Consider the following 19,278-nt stretch of genomic DNA (forward strand, 5'->3'; position numbering starts at 1 on the left):
TCTGAAAGGGGTACCCCTTTGGTGAATTGGAGATTTCACTAATTTCTCCGAAATGTATTGCCCTCGTGTTGAACTCGTTCGATATTTTTCCCCAGGAGATCTCATGGGTAAATGAATATGTTGGAGTCGAAACGGACCCTTAAATCAACATTTCAAAAAAAAATCCCCTTTTTGATGGCAATTTTCGCAAGTTTTTTCCTTATATTAGTACATCTCACATTATTTTGACTCTATCACCCTCTACCCAACTCGGATTAGCACGAAATTTTACACATAGAACCCTAAGACATAGGGCTACAACTTTTGTGCCCATGACCCTCGCATATTATTTAGTTTCACTATGAAAACATTGCTCGAATACATATTAGAGAAATCGAAGATTTCTGAAAGGGGTACCCCTTTGGTGAATTGGAGATTTCACTAATTTCTCCGAAATGTTTTGCCCTCGTGGTGAACTCGTTCGATATTTTTCCCCAAGAGATCTCATGGGTAAATGAATATATTGGAGTGGAAACGGACCCTTAAATCAACATTTCAAAAAAAATTCCCCTTTTTGATGGCAATTTTCGCAAGTTTTTTCCTTATATTAGTACATCTCACATTATTTTGACTCTATCACCCTCTACCCAACTCGGATTAGCACGAAATTTTACACATAGAACCCTAAGACATAGGGCTACAACTTTTGTGCCCATGACCCTCGCATATTATTTAGTTTCACTATGAAAACATTGCTCGAATACATATTAGAGAAATCGAAGATTTCTGAAAGGGGTACCCCTTTGGTGAATTGGAGATTTCACTAATTTCTCTGAAATGTATTGCCCTCGTGTTGAACTCGTTCGATATTTTTCCCCAAGAGATCTCACGGGTAAATGAATATATTGGAGTGGAAACGGACCCTTAAATCAACATTTCAAAAAAAATTCCCCTTTTTGATGGCAATTTTCGCAAGTTTTTTCCTTATATTAGTACATCTCACATTATTTTGACTCTATCACCCTCTACCCAACTCGGATTAGCACGAAATTTTACACATAGAACCCTAAGACATAGGGCTACAACTTTTGTGCCCATGACCCTCGCATATTATTTAGTTTCACTATGAAAACATTGCTCGAATACATATTAGAGAAATCGAAGATTTCTGAAAGGGGTACCCCTTTGGTGAATTGGAGATTTCACTAATTTCTCCGAAATGTATTGCCCTCGTGTTGAACTCGTTCGATATTTTTCCCCAGGAGATCTCATGGGTAAATGAATATGTTGGAGTCGAAACGGACCCTTAAATCAACATTTCAAAAAAAAATCCCCTTTTTGATGGCAATTTTCGCATGTTTTTTCCTTATATTAGTACATCTCACATTATTTTGACTCTATCACCCTCTACCCAACTCGGATTAGCACGAAATTTTACACATAGAACCCTAAGACATAGGGCTACAACTTTTGTGCCCATGACCCTCGCATATTATTTAGTTTCACTATGAAAACATTGCTCGAATACATATTAGAGAAATCGAAGATTTCTGAAAGGGGTACCCCTTTGGTGAATTGGAGATTTCACTAATTTCTCTGAAATGTATTGCCCTCGTGTTGAACTCGTTCGATATTTTTCCCCAAGAGATCTCATGGGTAAATGAATATATTGGAGTGGAAACGGACCCTTAAATCAACATTTCAAAAAAAATTCCCCTTTTTGATGGCAATTTTCGCAAGTTTTTTCCTTATATTAGTACATCTCACATTATTTTGACTCTATCACCCTCTACCCAACTCGGATTAGCACGAAATTTTACACATAGAACCCTAAGACATAGGGCTACAACTTTTGTGCCCATGACCCTCGCATATTATTTAGTTTCACTATGAAAACATTGCTCGAATACATATTAGAGAAATCGAAGATTTCTGAAAGGGGTACCCCTTTGGTGAATTGGAGATTTCACTAATTTCTCCGAAATGTTTTGCCCTCGTGTTGAACTCGTTCGATATTTTTCCCCAAGAGATCTCATGGGTAAATGAATATATTGGAGTGGAAACGGACCCTTAAATCAACATTTCAAAAAAAATTCCCCTTTTTGATGGCAATTTTCGCAAGTTTTTTCCTTATATTAGTACATCTCACATTATTTTGACTCTATCACCCTCTACCCAACTCGGATTAGCACGAAATTTTACACATAGAAACCTAAGACATAGGGCTACAACTTTTGTGCCCATGACCCTCGCATATTATTTAGTTTCACTATGAAAACATTGCTCGAATACATATTAGAGAAATCGAAGATTTCTGAAAGGGGTACCCCTTTGGTGAATTGGAGATTTCACTAATTTCTCCGAAATGTATTGCCCTCGTGTTGAACTCGTTCGATATTTTTCCCCAAGAGATCTCATGGGTAAATGAATATATTGGAGTGGAAACGGACCCTTAAATCAACATTTCAAAAAAAATTCCCCTTTTTGATGGCAATTTTCGCAAGTTTTTTCCTTATATTAGTACATCTCACATTATTTTGACTCTATCACCCTCTACCCAACTCGGATTAGCACGAAATTTTACACATAGAACCCTAAGACATAGGGCTACAACTTTTGTGCCCATGACCCTCGCATATTATTTAGTTTCACTATGAAAACATTGCTCGAATACATATTAGAGAAATCGAAGATTTCTGAAAGGGGTACCCCTTTGGTGAATTGGAGATTTCACTAATTTCTCTGAAATGTATTGCCCTCGTGTTGAACTCGTTCGATATTTTTCCCCAAGAGATCTCACGGGTAAATGAATATATTGGAGTGGAAACGGACCCTTAAATCAACATTTCAAAAAAAATTCCCCTTTTTGATGGCAATTTTCGCAAGTTTTTTCCTTATATTAGTACATCTCACATTATTTTGACTCTATCACCCTCTACCCAACTCGGATTAGCACGAAATTTTACACATAGAACCCTAAGACATAGGGCTACAACTTTTGTGCCCATGACCCTCGCATATTATTTAGTTTCACTATGAAAACATTGCTCGAATACATATTAGAGAAATCGAAGATTTCTGAAAGGGGTACCCCTTTGGTGAATTGGAGATTTCACTAATTTCTCCGAAATGTATTGCCCTCGTGTTGAACTCGTTCGATATTTTTCCCCAAGAGATCTCATGGGTAAATGAATATATTGGAGTGGAAACGGACCCTTAAATCAACATTTCAAAAAAAATTCCCCTTTTTGATGGCAATTTTCGCAAGTTTTTTCCTTATATTAGTACATCTCACATTATTTTGACTCTATCACCCTCTACCCAACTCGGATTAGCACGAAATTTTACACATAGAACCCTAAGACATAGGGCTACAACTTTTGTGCCCATGACCCTCGCATATTATTTAGTTTCACTATGAAAACATTGCTCGAATACATATTAGAGAAATCGAAGATTTCTGAAAGGGGTACCCCTTTGGTGAATTGGAGATTTCACTAATTTCTCTGAAATGTATTGCCCTCGTGTTGAACTCGTTCGATATTTTTCCCCAAGAGATCTCACGGGTAAATGAATATATTGGAGTGGAAACGGACCCTTAAATCAACATTTCAAAAAAAATTCCCCTTTTTGATGGCAATTTTCGCAAGTTTTTTCCTTATATTAGTACATCTCACATTATTTTGACTCTATCACCCTCTACCCAACTCGGATTAGCACGAAATTTTACACATAGAACCCTAAGACATAGGGCTACAACTTTTGTGCCCATGACCCTCGCATATTATTTAGTTTCACTATGAAAACATTGCTCGAATACATATTAGAGAAATCGAAGATTTCTGAAAGGGGTACCCCTTTGGTGAATTGGAGATTTCACTAATTTCTCCGAAATGTTTTGCCCTCGTGTTGAACTCGTTCGATATTTTTCCCCAAGAGATCTCATGGGTAAATGAATATATTGGAGTGGAAACGGACCCTTAAATCAACATTTCAAAAAAAATTCCCCTTTTTGATGGCAATTTTCGCAAGTTTTTTCCTTATATTAGTACATCTCACATTATTTTGACTCTATCACCCTCTACCCAACTCAGATTAGCACGAAATTTTACACATAGAACCCTAAGACATAGGGCTACAACTTTTGTGCCCATGACCCTCGCATATTATTTAGTTTCACTATGAAAACATTGCTCGAATACATATTAGAGAAATCGAAGATTTCTGAAAGGGGTACCCCTTTGGTGAATTGGAGATTTCACTAATTTCTCCGAAATGTATTGCCCTCGTGTTGAACTCGTTCGATATTTTTTCCCAAGAGATCTCATGGGTAAATGAATATATTGGAGTGGAAACGGACCCTTAAATCAACATTTCAAAAAAAATTCCCCTTTTTGATGGCAATTTTCGCAAGTTTTTTCCTTATATTAGTACATCTCACATTATTTTGACTCTATCACCCTCTACCCAACTCGGATTAGCACGAAATTTTACACATAGAACCCTAAGACATAGGGCTACAACTTTTGTGCCCATGACCCTCGCATATTATTTAGTTTCACTATGAAAACATTGCTCGAATACATATTAGAGAAATCGAAGATTTCTGAAAGGGGTACCCCTTTGGTGAATTGGAGATTTCACTAATTTCTCCGAAATGTATTGCCCTCGTGTTGAACTCGTTCGATATTTTTCCCCAGGAGATCTCATGGGTAAATGAATATGTTGGAGTCGAAACGGACCCTTAAATCAACATTTCAAAAAAAAATCCCCTTTTTGATGGCAATTTTCGCAAGTTTTTTCCTTATATTAGTACATCTCACATTATTTTGACTCTATCACCCTCTACCCAACTCGGATTAGCACGAAATTTTACACATAGAACCCTAAGACATAGGGCTACAACTTTTGTGCCCATGACCCTCGCATATTATTTAGTTTCACTATGAAAACATTGCTCGAATACATATTAGAGAAATCGAAGATTTCTGAAAGGGGTACCCCTTTGGTGAATTGGAGATTTCACTAATTTCTCCGAAATGTTTTGCCCTCGTGGTGAACTCGTTCGATATTTTTCCCCAAGAGATCTCATGGGTAAATGAATATATTGGAGTGGAAACGGACCCTTAAATCAACATTTCAAAAAAAATTCCCCTTTTTGATGGCAATTTTCGCAAGTTTTTTCCTTATATTAGTACATCTCACATTATTTTGACTCTATCACCCTCTACCCAACTCGGATTAGCACGAAATTTTACACATAGAACCCTAAGACATAGGGCTACAACTTTTGTGCCCATGACCCTCGCATATTATTTAGTTTCACTATGAAAACATTGCTCGAATACATATTAGAGAAATCGAAGATTTCTGAAAGGGGTACCCCTTTGGTGAATTGGAGATTTCACTAATTTCTCTGAAATGTATTGCCCTCGTGTTGAACTCGTTCGATATTTTTCCCCAAGAGATCTCACGGGTAAATGAATATATTGGAGTGGAAACGGACCCTTAAATCAACATTTCAAAAAAAATTCCCCTTTTTGATGGCAATTTTCGCAAGTTTTTTCCTTATATTAGTACATCTCACATTATTTTGACTCTATCACCCTCTACCCAACTCGGATTAGCACGAAATTTTACACATAGAACCCTAAGACATAGGGCTACAACTTTTGTGCCCATGACCCTCGCATATTATTTAGTTTCACTATGAAAACATTGCTCGAATACATATTAGAGAAATCGAAGATTTCTGAAAGGGGTACCCCTTTGGTGAATTGGAGATTTCACTAATTTCTCCGAAATGTATTGCCCTCGTGTTGAACTCGTTCGATATTTTTCCCCAGGAGATCTCATGGGTAAATGAATATGTTGGAGTCGAAACGGACCCTTAAATCAACATTTCAAAAAAAAATCCCCTTTTTGATGGCAATTTTCGCAAGTTTTTTCCTTATATTAGTACATCTCACATTATTTTGACTCTATCACCCTCTACCCAACTCGGATTAGCACGAAATTTTACACATAGAACCCTAAGACATAGGGCTACAACTTTTGTGCCCATGACCCTCGCATATTATTTAGTTTCACTATGAAAACATTGCTCGAATACATATTAGAGAAATCGAAGATTTCTGAAAGGGGTACCCCTTTGGTGAATTGGAGATTTCACTAATTTCTCTGAAATGTATTGCCCTCGTGTTGAACTCGTTCGATATTTTTCCCCAAGAGATCTCATGGGTAAATGAATATATTGGAGTGGAAACGGACCCTTAAATCAACATTTCAAAAAAAATTCCCCTTTTTGATGGCAATTTTCGCAAGTTTTTTCCTTATATTAGTACATCTCACATTATTTTGACTCTATCACCCTCTACCCAACTCGGATTAGCACGAAATTTTACACATAGAACCCTAAGACATAGGGCTACAACTTTTGTGCCCATGACCCTCGCATATTATTTAGTTTCACTATGAAAACATTGCTCGAATACATATTAGAGAAATCGAAGATTTCTGAAAGGGGTACCCCTTTGGTGAATTGGAGATTTCACTAATTTCTCCGAAATGTTTTGCCCTCGTGTTGAACTCGTTCGATATTTTTCCCCAAGAGATCTCATGGGTAAATGAATATATTGGAGTGGAAACGGACCCTTAAATCAACATTTCAAAAAAAATTCCCCTTTTTGATGGCAATTTTCGCAAGTTTTTTCCTTATATTAGTACATCTCACATTATTTTGACTCTATCACCCTCTACCCAACTCGGATTAGCACGAAATTTTACACATAGAAACCTAAGACATAGGGCTACAACTTTTGTGCCCATGACCCTCGCATATTATTTAGTTTCACTATGAAAACATTGCTCGAATACATATTAGAGAAATCGAAGATTTCTGAAAGGGGTACCCCTTTGGTGAATTGGAGATTTCACTAATTTCTCCGAAATGTATTGCCCTCGTGTTGAACTCGTTCGATATTTTTCCCCAAGAGATCTCATGGGTAAATGAATATATTGGAGTGGAAACGGACCCTTAAATCAACATTTCAAAAAAAATTCCCCTTTTTGATGGCAATTTTCGCAAGTTTTTTCCTTATATTAGTACATCTCACATTATTTTGACTCTATCACCCTCTACCCAACTCGGATTAGCACGAAATTTTACACATAGAACCCTAAGACATAGGGCTACAACTTTTGTGCCCATGACCCTCGCATATTATTTAGTTTCACTATGAAAACATTGCTCGAATACATATTAGAGAAATCGAAGATTTCTGAAAGGGGTACCCCTTTGGTGAATTGGAGATTTCACTAATTTCTCTGAAATGTATTGCCCTCGTGTTGAACTCGTTCGATATTTTTCCCCAAGAGATCTCACGGGTAAATGAATATATTGGAGTGGAAACGGACCCTTAAATCAACATTTCAAAAAAAATTCCCCTTTTTGATGGCAATTTTCGCAAGTTTTTTCCTTATATTAGTACATCTCACATTATTTTGACTCTATCACCCTCTACCCAACTCGGATTAGCACGAAATTTTACACATAGAACCCTAAGACATAGGGCTACAACTTTTGTGCCCATGACCCTCGCATATTATTTAGTTTCACTATGAAAACATTGCTCGAATACATATTAGAGAAATCGAAGATTTCTGAAAGGGGTACCCCTTTGGTGAATTGGAGATTTCACTAATTTCTCCGAAATGTTTTGCCCTCGTGTTGAACTCGTTCGATATTTTTCCCCAAGAGATCTCATGGGTAAATGAATATATTGGAGTGGAAACGGACCCTTAAATCAACATTTCAAAAAAAATTCCCCTTTTTGATGGCAATTTTCGCAAGTTTTTTCCTTATATTAGTACATCTCACATTATTTTGACTCTATCACCCTCTACCCAACTCAGATTAGCACGAAATTTTACACATAGAACCCTAAGACATAGGGCTACAACTTTTGTGCCCATGACCCTCGCATATTATTTAGTTTCACTATGAAAACATTGCTCGAATACATATTAGAGAAATCGAAGATTTCTGAAAGGGGTACCCCTTTGGTGAATTGGAGATTTCACTAATTTCTCCGAAATGTATTGCCCTCGTGTTGAACTCGTTCGATATTTTTTCCCAAGAGATCTCATGGGTAAATGAATATATTGGAGTGGAAACGGACCCTTAAATCAACATTTCAAAAAAAATTCCCCTTTTTGATGGCAATTTTCGCAAGTTTTTTCCTTATATTAGTACATCTCACATTATTTTGACTCTATCACCCTCTACCCAACTCGGATTAGCACGAAATTTTACACATAGAACCCTAAGACATAGGGCTACAACTTTTGTGCCCATGACCCTCGCATATTATTTAGTTTCACTATGAAAACATTGCTCGAATACATATTAGAGAAATCGAAGATTTCTGAAAGGGGTACCCCTTTGGTGAATTGGAGATTTCACTAATTTCTCCGAAATGTATTGCCCTCGTGTTGAACTCGTTCGATATTTTTCCCCAGGAGATCTCATGGGTAAATGAATATGTTGGAGTCGAAACGGACCCTTAAATCAACATTTCAAAAAAAAATCCCCTTTTTGATGGCAATTTTCGCAAGTTTTTTCCTTATATTAGTACATCTCACATTATTTTGACTCTATCACCCTCTACCCAACTCGGATTAGCACGAAATTTTACACATAGAACCCTAAGACATAGGGCTACAACTTTTGTGCCCATGACCCTCGCATATTATTTAGTTTCACTATGAAAACATTGCTCGAATACATATTAGAGAAATCGAAGATTTCTGAAAGGGGTACCCCTTTGGTGAATTGGAGATTTCACTAATTTCTCCGAAATGTTTTGCCCTCGTGGTGAACTCGTTCGATATTTTTCCCCAAGAGATCTCATGGGTAAATGAATATATTGGAGTGGAAACGGACCCTTAAATCAACATTTCAAAAAAAATTCCCCTTTTTGATGGCAATTTTCGCAAGTTTTTTCCTTATATTAGTACATCTCACATTATTTTGACTCTATCACCCTCTACCCAACTCGGATTAGCACGAAATTTTACACATAGAACCCTAAGACATAGGGCTACAACTTTTGTGCCCATGACCCTCGCATATTATTTAGTTTCACTATGAAAACATTGCTCGAATACATATTAGAGAAATCGAAGATTTCTGAAAGGGGTACCCCTTTGGTGAATTGGAGATTTCACTAATTTCTCTGAAATGTATTGCCCTCGTGTTGAACTCGTTCGATATTTTTCCCCAAGAGATCTCACGGGTAAATGAATATATTGGAGTGGAAACGGACCCTTAAATCAACATTTCAAAAAAAATTCCCCTTTTTGATGGCAATTTTCGCAAGTTTTTTCCTTATATTAGTACATCTCACATTATTTTGACTCTATCACCCTCTACCCAACTCGGATTAGCACGAAATTTTACACATAGAACCCTAAGACATAGGGCTACAACTTTTGTGCCCATGACCCTCGCATATTATTTAGTTTCACTATGAAAACATTGCTCGAATACATATTAGAGAAATCGAAGATTTCTGAAAGGGGTACCCCTTTGGTGAATTGGAGATTTCACTAATTTCTCCGAAATGTATTGCCCTCGTGTTGAACTCGTTCGATATTTTTCCCCAGGAGATCTCATGGGTAAATGAATATGTTGGAGTCGAAACGGACCCTTAAATCAACATTTCAAAAAAAAATCCCCTTTTTGATGGCAATTTTCGCAAGTTTTTTCCTTATATTAGTACATCTCACATTATTTTGACTCTATCACCCTCTACCCAACTCGGATTAGCACGAAATTTTACACATAGAACCCTAAGACATAGGGCTACAACTTTTGTGCCCATGACCCTCGCATATTATTTAGTTTCACTATGAAAACATTGCTCGAATACATATTAGAGAAATCGAAGATTTCTGAAAGGGGTACCCCTTTGGTGAATTGGAGATTTCACTAATTTCTCTGAAATGTATTGCCCTCGTGTTGAACTCGTTCGATATTTTTCCCCAAGAGATCTCATGGGTAAATGAATATATTGGAGTGGAAACGGACCCTTAAATCAACATTTCAAAAAAAATTCCCCTTTTTGATGGCAATTTTCGCAAGTTTTTTCCTTATATTAGTACATCTCACATTATTTTGACTCTATCACCCTCTACCCAACTCGGATTAGCACGAAATTTTACACATAGAACCCTAAGACATAGGGCTACAACTTTTGTGCCCATGACCCTCGCATATTATTTAGTTTCACTATGAAAACATTGCTCGAATACATATTAGAGAAATCGAAGATTTCTGAAAGGGGTACCCCTTTGGTGAATTGGAGATTTCACTAATTTCTCCGAAATGTTTTGCCCTAGTGTTGAACTCGTTCGATATTTTTCCCCAAGAGATCTCATGGGTAAATGAATATATTGGAGTGGAAACGGACCCTTAAATCAACATTTCAAAAAAAATTCCCCTTTTTGATGGCAATTTTCGCAAGTTTTTTCCTTATATTAGTACATCTCACATTATTTTGACTCTATCACCCTCTACCCAACTCGGACTAGCCCGAAATTTTACACATAGAACCCTAAGACATAGGGCTACAACTTTTGTGCCCATGACCCTCGCATATTATTTAGTTTCACTATGAAAACATTGCTCGAATACATATTAGAGAAATCGAAGATTTCTGAAAGGGGTACCCCTTTGGTGAATTGGAGATTTCACTAATTTCTCCGAAATGTATTGCCCTCGTGTTGAACTCGTTCGATATTTTTCCCCAAGAGATCTCATGGGTAAATGAATATATTGGAGTGGAAACGGACCCTTAAATCAACATTTCAAAAAAAATTCCCCTTTTTGATGGCAATTTTCGCAAGTTTTTTCCTTATATTAGTACATCTCACATTATTTTGACTCTATCACCCTCTACCCAACTCGGATTAGCACGAAATTTTACACATAGAACCCTAAGACATAGGGCTACAACTTTTGTGCCCATGACCCTCGCATATTATTTAGTTTCACTATGAAAACATTGCTCGAATACATATTAGAGAAATCGAAGATTTCTGAAAGGGGTACCCCTTTGGTGAATTGGAGATTTCACTAATTTCTCCGAAATGTTTTGCCCTCGTGTTGAACTCGTTCGATATTTTTCCCCAAGAGATCTCATGGGTAAATGAATATATTGGAGTGGAAACGGACCCTTAAATCAACATTTCAAAAAAAATTCCCCTTTTTGATGGCAATTTTCGCAAGTTTTTTCCTTATATTAGTACATCTCACATTATTTTGACTCTATCACCCTCTACCCAACTCGGATTAGCACGAAATTTTACACATAGAAACCTAAGACATAGGGCTACAACTTTTGTGCCCATGACCCTCGCATATTATTTAGTTTCACTATGAAAACATTGCTCGAATACATATTAGAGAAATCGAAGATTTCTGAAAGGGGTACCCCTTTGGTGAATTGGAGATTTCACTAATTTCTCCGAAATGTATTGCCCTCGTGTTGAACTCGTTCGATATTTTTCCCCAAGAGATCTCATGGGTAAATGAATATATTGGAGTGGAAACGGACCCTTAAATCAACATTTCAAAAAAAATTCCCCTTTTTGATGGCAATTTTCGCAAGTTTTTTCCTTATATTAGTACATCTCACATTATTTTGACTCTATCACCCTCTACCCAACTCGGATTAGCACGAAATTTTACACATAGAAACCTAAGACATAGGGCTACAACTTTTGTGCCCATGACCCTCGCATATTATTTAGTTTCACTATGAAAACATTGCTCGAATACATATTAGAGAAATCGAAGATTTCTGAAAGGGGTACCCCTTTGGTGAATTGGAGATTTCACTAATTTCTCCGAAATGTATTGCCCTCGTGTTGAACTCGTTCGATATTTTTCCCCAAGAGATCTCATGGGTAAATGAATATATTGGAGTGGAAACGGACCCTTAAATCAACATTTCAAAAAAAATTCCCCCTTTTGATGGCAATTTTCGCAAGTATTTTCCTTATATTAGTACATTTCACATTATTTTGACTCTATCACCCTCTACCCAACTCGGATTAGCACGAAATTTTACACATAGAACCCTAAGACATAGGGCTACAACTTTTGTGCCCATGACCCTCGCATATTATTTAGTTTCACTATGAAAACATTGCTCGAATCCATATTAGAGAAATCGAAGATTTCTGAAAGGGGTACCCCTTTGGTGAATTGGAGATTTCACTAATTTCTCCGAAATGTATTGCCCTCGTGTTGAACTCGTTCGATATTTTTCCCCAAGAGATCTCATGGGTAAATGAATATGTTGGAGTCGAAACGGACCCTTAAATCAACATTTCAAAAAAAATTCCCCTTTTTGATGGCAATTTTCGCAAGTATTTTCCTTATATTAGTACATCTCACATTATTTTGACTCTATCACCCTCTACCCAACTCGGATTAGCACGAAATTTTACACATAGAACCCTAAGACATAGGGCTACAACTTTTGTGCCCATGACCCTCGCATATTATTTAGTATTCACTATGAAAACGTTGCTCGAATCGATATTAGAGAAATCGAAGATTTTTGAAAGGGGTACCCCTTTGGTGAATTGGAGATTTCACTAATTTCTCCAAAATGTATTGCCTTCGTGTTCAACTCGTTCGATATTTTTCCCCAAGAGATCTCATGGGTAAATGAATATATTGGAGTTGAAACGGACCCTTAAATCAACATTTCAAAAAAAATTCCCCTTTTTGATGGCAATTTTCGCAAGTTTTTTCCTTATATTCGTACATCTCTCCGTATTTTGACTCTATCTCCCTCTACACACCTCGGCTTCGCACGAAATTTTACAAATAGAACCCTAAGACATAGGGCTACAACTTTTGTGCCCATGACCCTCGCATATTATTTAGTCTTCACTATGAAAACATTGCTCGAATCCATATTAGAGAAATCGAAGATTTCTGAAAGGGGTACCCCTTTGGTGAATCGGAGATTTCACTAATTTCTCCGAAATGTATTGCCCTCGTGTTCAACTCGTTCGATATTTTTCCCCAAGAGATCTCATGGGTAAATGAATATATTGGAGTGGAAACGGACCCTTAAATCAACATTTCAAAAAAAATTCCCCTTTTTGATGGCAATTTTCGCAAGTTTTTTCCTTATATTAGTACATCTCACAGTATTTTAACTGTATCACCCTCTACCCAACTCGGACTAGCCCGAAATTTTACACATAGAACCCTAAGACATAGGGCTACAACTTTTGTGCCCATGACCCTCGCATATTATTTAGTATTCACTATGAAAACATTGCTCGAATACATATTAGAGAAATCGAAGATTTCTGAAAGGGGTACCCCTTTGGTGAATTGGAGATTTCACTAATTTCTCCGAAATGTATTGCCCTCGTGTTGAACTCGTTCGATATTTTTCCCCAAGAGATCTCATGGGTAAATGAATATATTGGAGTGGAAACGGACCCTTAAATCAACATTTCAAAAAAAATTCCCCCTTTTGATGGCAATTTTCGCAAGTATTTTCCTTATATTAGTACATCTCACATTATTTTGACTCTATCACCCTCTACCCAACTCGGATTAGCACGAAATTTTACACATAGAACCCTAAGACATAGGGCTACAACTTTTGTGCCCATGACCCTCGCATATTATTTAGTTTCACTATGAAAACATTGCTCGAATCCATATTAGAGAAATCGAAGATTTCTGAAAGGGGTACCCCTTTGGTGAATTGGAGATTTCACTAATTTCTCCGAAATGTATTGCCCTCGTGTTGAACTCGTTCGATATTTTTCCCCAAGAGATCTCATGGGTAAATGAATATGTTGGAGTCGAAACGGACCCTTAAATCAACATTTCAAAAAAAATTCCCCTTTTTGATGGCAATTTTCGCAAGTATTTTCCTTATATTAGTACATCTCACATTATTTTGACTCTATCACCCTCTACCCAACTCGGATTAGCACGAAATTTTACACATAGAACCCTAAGACATAGGGCTACAACTTTTGTGCCCATGACCCTCGCATATTATTTAGTATTCACTATGAAAACGTTGCTCGAATCGATATTAGAGAAATCGAAGATTTTTGAAAGGGGTACCCCTTTGGTGAATTGGAGATTTCACTAATTTCTCCGAAATGTATTGCCCTCGTGTTGAACTCGTTCGATATTTTTCCCCAAGAGATCTCATGGGTAAATGAATATATTGGAGTGGAAACGGACCCTTAAATCAACATTTCAAAAAAAATTCCCCTTTTTGATGGCAATTTTCGCAAGTTTTTTCCTTATATTAGTACATCTCACATTATTTTGACTCTATCACCCTCTACCCAACTCGGATTAGCACGAAATTTTACACATAGAACCCTAAGACATAGGGCTACAACTTTTGTGCCCATGACCCTCGCATATTATTTAGTATTCACTATGAAAACGTTGCTCGAATCGATATTAGAGAAATCGAAGATTTTTGAAAGGGGTACCCCTTTGGTGAATTGGAGATTTCACTAATTTCTCCAAAATGTATTGCCTTCGTGTTCAACTCGTTCGATATTTTTCCCCAAGAGATCTCATGGGTAAATGAATATATTGGAGTTGAAACGGACCCTTAAATCAACATTTCAAAAAAAATTCCCCTTTTTGATGGCAATTTTCGCAAGTTTTATCCTTATATTCGTACATCTCTCCGTATTTTGACTCTATCTCCCTCTACACACCTCGGCTTCGCACGAAATTTTACAAATAGAACCCTAAGACATAGGGCTACAACTTTTGTGCCCATGACCCTCGCATATTATTTAGTCTTCACTATGAAAACATTGCTCGAATCCATATTAGAGAAATCGAAGATTTCTGAAAGGGGTACCCCTTTGGTGAATCGGAGATTTCACTAATTTCTCCGAAATGTATTGCCCTCGTGTTCAACTCGTTCGATATTTTTCCCCAAGAGATCTCATGGGTAAATGAATATATTGGAGTGGAAACGGACCCTTAAATCAACATTTCAAAAAAAATTCCCCTTTTTGATGGCAATTTTCGCAAGTTTTTTCCTTATATTAGTACATCTCACAGTATTTTAACTGTATCACCCTCTACCCAACTCGGACTAGCCCGAAATTTTACACATAGAACCCTAAGACATAGGGCTACAACTTTTGTGCCCATGACCCTCGCATATTATTTAGTATTCACTATGAAAACATTGCTCGAATACATATTAGAGAAATCGAAGATTTCTGAAAGGGGTACCCCTTTGGTGAATTGGAGATTTCACTAATTTCTCCGAAATGTATTGCCCTCGTGTTGAACTCGTTCGATATTTTTCCCCAAGAGATCTCATGGGTAAATGAATATATTGGAGTGGAAACGGACCCTTAAATCAACATTTCAAAAAAAATTCCCCCTTTTGATGGCAATTTTCGCAAGTATTTTCCTTATATTAGTACATCTCACATTATTTTGACTCTATCACCCTCTACCCAACTCGGATTAGCACGAAATTTTACACATAGAACCCTAAGACATAGGGCTACAACTTTTGTGCCCATGACCCTCGCATATTATTTAGTTTCACTATGAAAACATTGCTCGAATCCATATTAGAGAAATCGAAGATTTCTGAAAGGGGTACCCCTTTGGTGAATTGGAGATTTCACTAATTTCTCCGAAATGTATTGCCCTCGTGTTGAACTCGTTCGATATTTTTCCCCAAGAGATCTCATGGGTAAATGAATATGTTGGAGTCGAAACGGACCCTTAAATCAACATTTCAAAAAAAATTCCCCTTTTTGATGGCAATTTTCGCAAGTATTTTCCTTATATTAGTACATCTCACATTATTTTGACTCTATCACCCTCTACCCAACTCGGATTAGCACGAAATTTTACACATAGAACCCTAAGACATAGGGCTACAACTTTTGTGCCCATGACCCTCGCATATTATTTAGTATTCACTATGAAAACGTTGCTCGAATCGATATTAGAGAAATCGAAGATTTTTGAAAGGGGTACCCCTTTGGTGAATTGGAGATTTCACTAATTTCTCCGAAATGTATTGCCCTCGTGTTGAACTCGTTCGATATTTTTCCCCAAGAGATCTCATGGGTAAATGAATATATTGGAGTGGAAACGGACCCTTAAATCAACATTTCAAAAAAAATTCCCCTTTTTGATGGCAATTTTCGCAAGTTTTTTCCTTATATTAGTACATCTCACATTATTTTGACTCTATCACCCTCTACCCAACTCGGATTAGCACGAAATTTTACACATAGAACCCTAAGACATAGGGCTACAACTTTTGTGCCCATGACCCTCGCATATTATTTAGTATTCACTATGAAAACGTTGCTCGAATCGATATTAGAGAAATCGAAGATTTTTGAAAGGGGTACCCCTTTGGTGAATTGGAGATTTCACTAATTTCTCCAAAATGTATTGCCTTCGTGTTCAACTCGTTCGATATTTTTCCCCAAGAGATCTCATGGGTAAATGAATATATTGGAGTTGAAACGGACCCTTAAATCAACATTTCAAAAAAAATTCCCCTTTTTGATGGCAATTTTCGCAAGTTTTATCCTTATATTCGTACATCTCTCCGTATTTTGACTCTATCTCCCTCTACACACCTCGGCTTCGCACGAAATTTTACAAATAGAACCCTAAGACATAGGGCTACAACTTTTGTGCCCATGACCCTCGCATATTATTTAGTCTTCACTATGAAAACATTGCTCGAATCCATATTAGAGAAATCGAAGATTTCTGAAAGGGGTACCCCTTTGGTGAATCGGAGATTTCACTAATTTCTCCGAAATGTATTGCCCTCGTGTTCAACTCGTTCGATATTTTTCCCCAAGAGATCTCATGGGTAAATGAATATATTGGAGTGGAAACGGACCCTTAAATCAACATTTCAAAAAAAATTCCCCCTTTTGATGGCAATTTTCGCAAGTATTTTCCTTATATTAGTACATCTCACATTATTTTGACTCTATCACCCTCTACCCAACTCGGATTAGCACGAAATTTTACACATAGAACCCTAAGACATAGGGCTACAACTTTTGTGCCCATGACCCTCGCATATTATTTAGTTTCACTATGAAAACATTGCTCGAATACATATTAGAGAAATCGAAGATTTCTGAAAGGGGTACCCCTTTGGTGAATTGGAGATTTCACTAATTTCTCCGAAATGTATTGCCCTCGTGTTGAACTCGTTCGATATTTTTCCCCAAGAGATCTCATGGGTAAATGAATATATTGGAGTGGAAACGGACCCTTAAATCAACATTTCAAAAAAAATTCCCCCTTTTGATGGCAATTTTCGCAAGTATTTTCCTTATATTAGTACATCTCACATTATTTTGACTCTATCACCCTCTACCCAACTCGGATTAGCACGAAATTTTACACATAGAACCCTAAGACATAGGGCTACAACTTTTGTGCCCATGACCCTCGCATATTATTTAGTATTCACTATGAAAACGTTGCTCGAATCGATATTAGAGAAATCGAAGATTTTTGAAAGGGGTACCCCTTTGGTGAATTGGAGATTTCACTAATTTCTCCGAAATGTATTGCCCTCGTGTTGAACTCGTTCGATATTTTTCCCCAAGAGATCTCATGGGTAAATGAATATATTGGAGTGGAAACGGACCCTTAAATCAACATTTCAAAAAAAATTCCCCTTTTTGATGGCAATTTTCGCAAGTTTTTTCCTTATATTAGTACATCTCACATTATTTTGACTCTATCACCCTCTACCCAACTCGGATTAGCACGAAATTTTACACATAGAACCCTAAGACATAGGGCTACAACTTTTGTGCCCATGACCCTCGCATATTATTTAGTATTCACTATGAAAACGTTGCTCGAATCGATATTAGAGAAATCGAAGATTTTTGAAAGGGGTACCCCTTTGGTGAATTGGAGATTTCACTAATTTCTCCAAAATGTATTGCCTTCGTGTTCAACTCGTTCGATATTTTTCCCCAAGAGATCTCATGGGTAAATGAATATATTGGAGTTGAAACGGACCCTTAAATCAACATTTCAAAAAAAATTCCCCTTTTTGATGGCAATTTTCGCAAGTTTTTTCCTTATATTAGTACATCTCACATTATTTTGACTCTATCACCCTCTACCCAACTCGGATTAGCACGAAATTTTACACATAGAAACCTAAGACATAGGGCTACAACTTTTGTGCCCATGACCCTCGCATATTATTTAGTTTCACTATGAAAACATTGCTCGAATACATATTAGAGAAATCGAAGATTTCTGAAAGGGGTACCCCTTTGGTGAATTGGAGATTTCACTAATTTCTCCGAAATGTATTGCCCTCGTGTTGAACTCGTTCGATATTTTTCCCCAAGAGATCTCATGGGTAAATGAATATATTGGAGTGGAAACGGACCCTTAAATCAACATTTCAAAAAAAATTCCCCCTTTTGATGGCAATTTTCGCAAGTATTTTCCTTATATTAGTACATTTCACATTATTTTGACTCTATCACCCTCTACCCAACTCGGATTAGCACGAAATTTTACACATAGAACCCTAAGACATAGGGCTACAACTTTTGTGCCCATGACCCTCGCATATTATTTAGTTTCACTATGAAAACATTGCTCGAATCCATATTAGAGAAATCGAAGATTTCTGAAAGGGGTACCCCTTTGGTGAATTGGAGATTTCACTAATTTCTCCGAAATGTATTGCCCTCGTGTTGAACTCGTTCGATATTTTTCCCCAAGAGATCTCATGGGTAAATGAATATGTTGGAGTCGAAACGGACCCTTAAATCAACATTTCAAAAAAAATTCCCCTTTTTGATGGCAATTTTCGCAAGTATTTTCCTTATATTAGTACATCTCACATTATTTTGACTCTATCACCCTCTACCCAACTCGGATTAGCACGAAATTTTACACATAGAACCCTAAGACATAGGGCTACAACTTTTGTGCCCATGACCCTCGCATATTATTTAGTATTCACTATGAAAACGTTGCTCGAATCGATATTAGAGAAATCGAAGATTTTTGAAAGGGGTACCCCTTTGGTGAATTGGAGATTTCACTAATTTCTCCAAAATGTATTGCCTTCGTGTTCAACTCGTTCGATATTTTTCCCCAAGAGATCTCATGGGTAAATGAATATATTGGAGTTGAAACGGACCCTTAAATCAACATTTCAAAAAAAATTC

This window comes from Humulus lupulus, chromosome 5, assembly GCF_963169125.1.
Source record: "Humulus lupulus chromosome 5, drHumLupu1.1, whole genome shotgun sequence".
In the NCBI taxonomy this organism is placed as follows: Eukaryota; Viridiplantae; Streptophyta; class Magnoliopsida; order Rosales; family Cannabaceae; genus Humulus; species Humulus lupulus.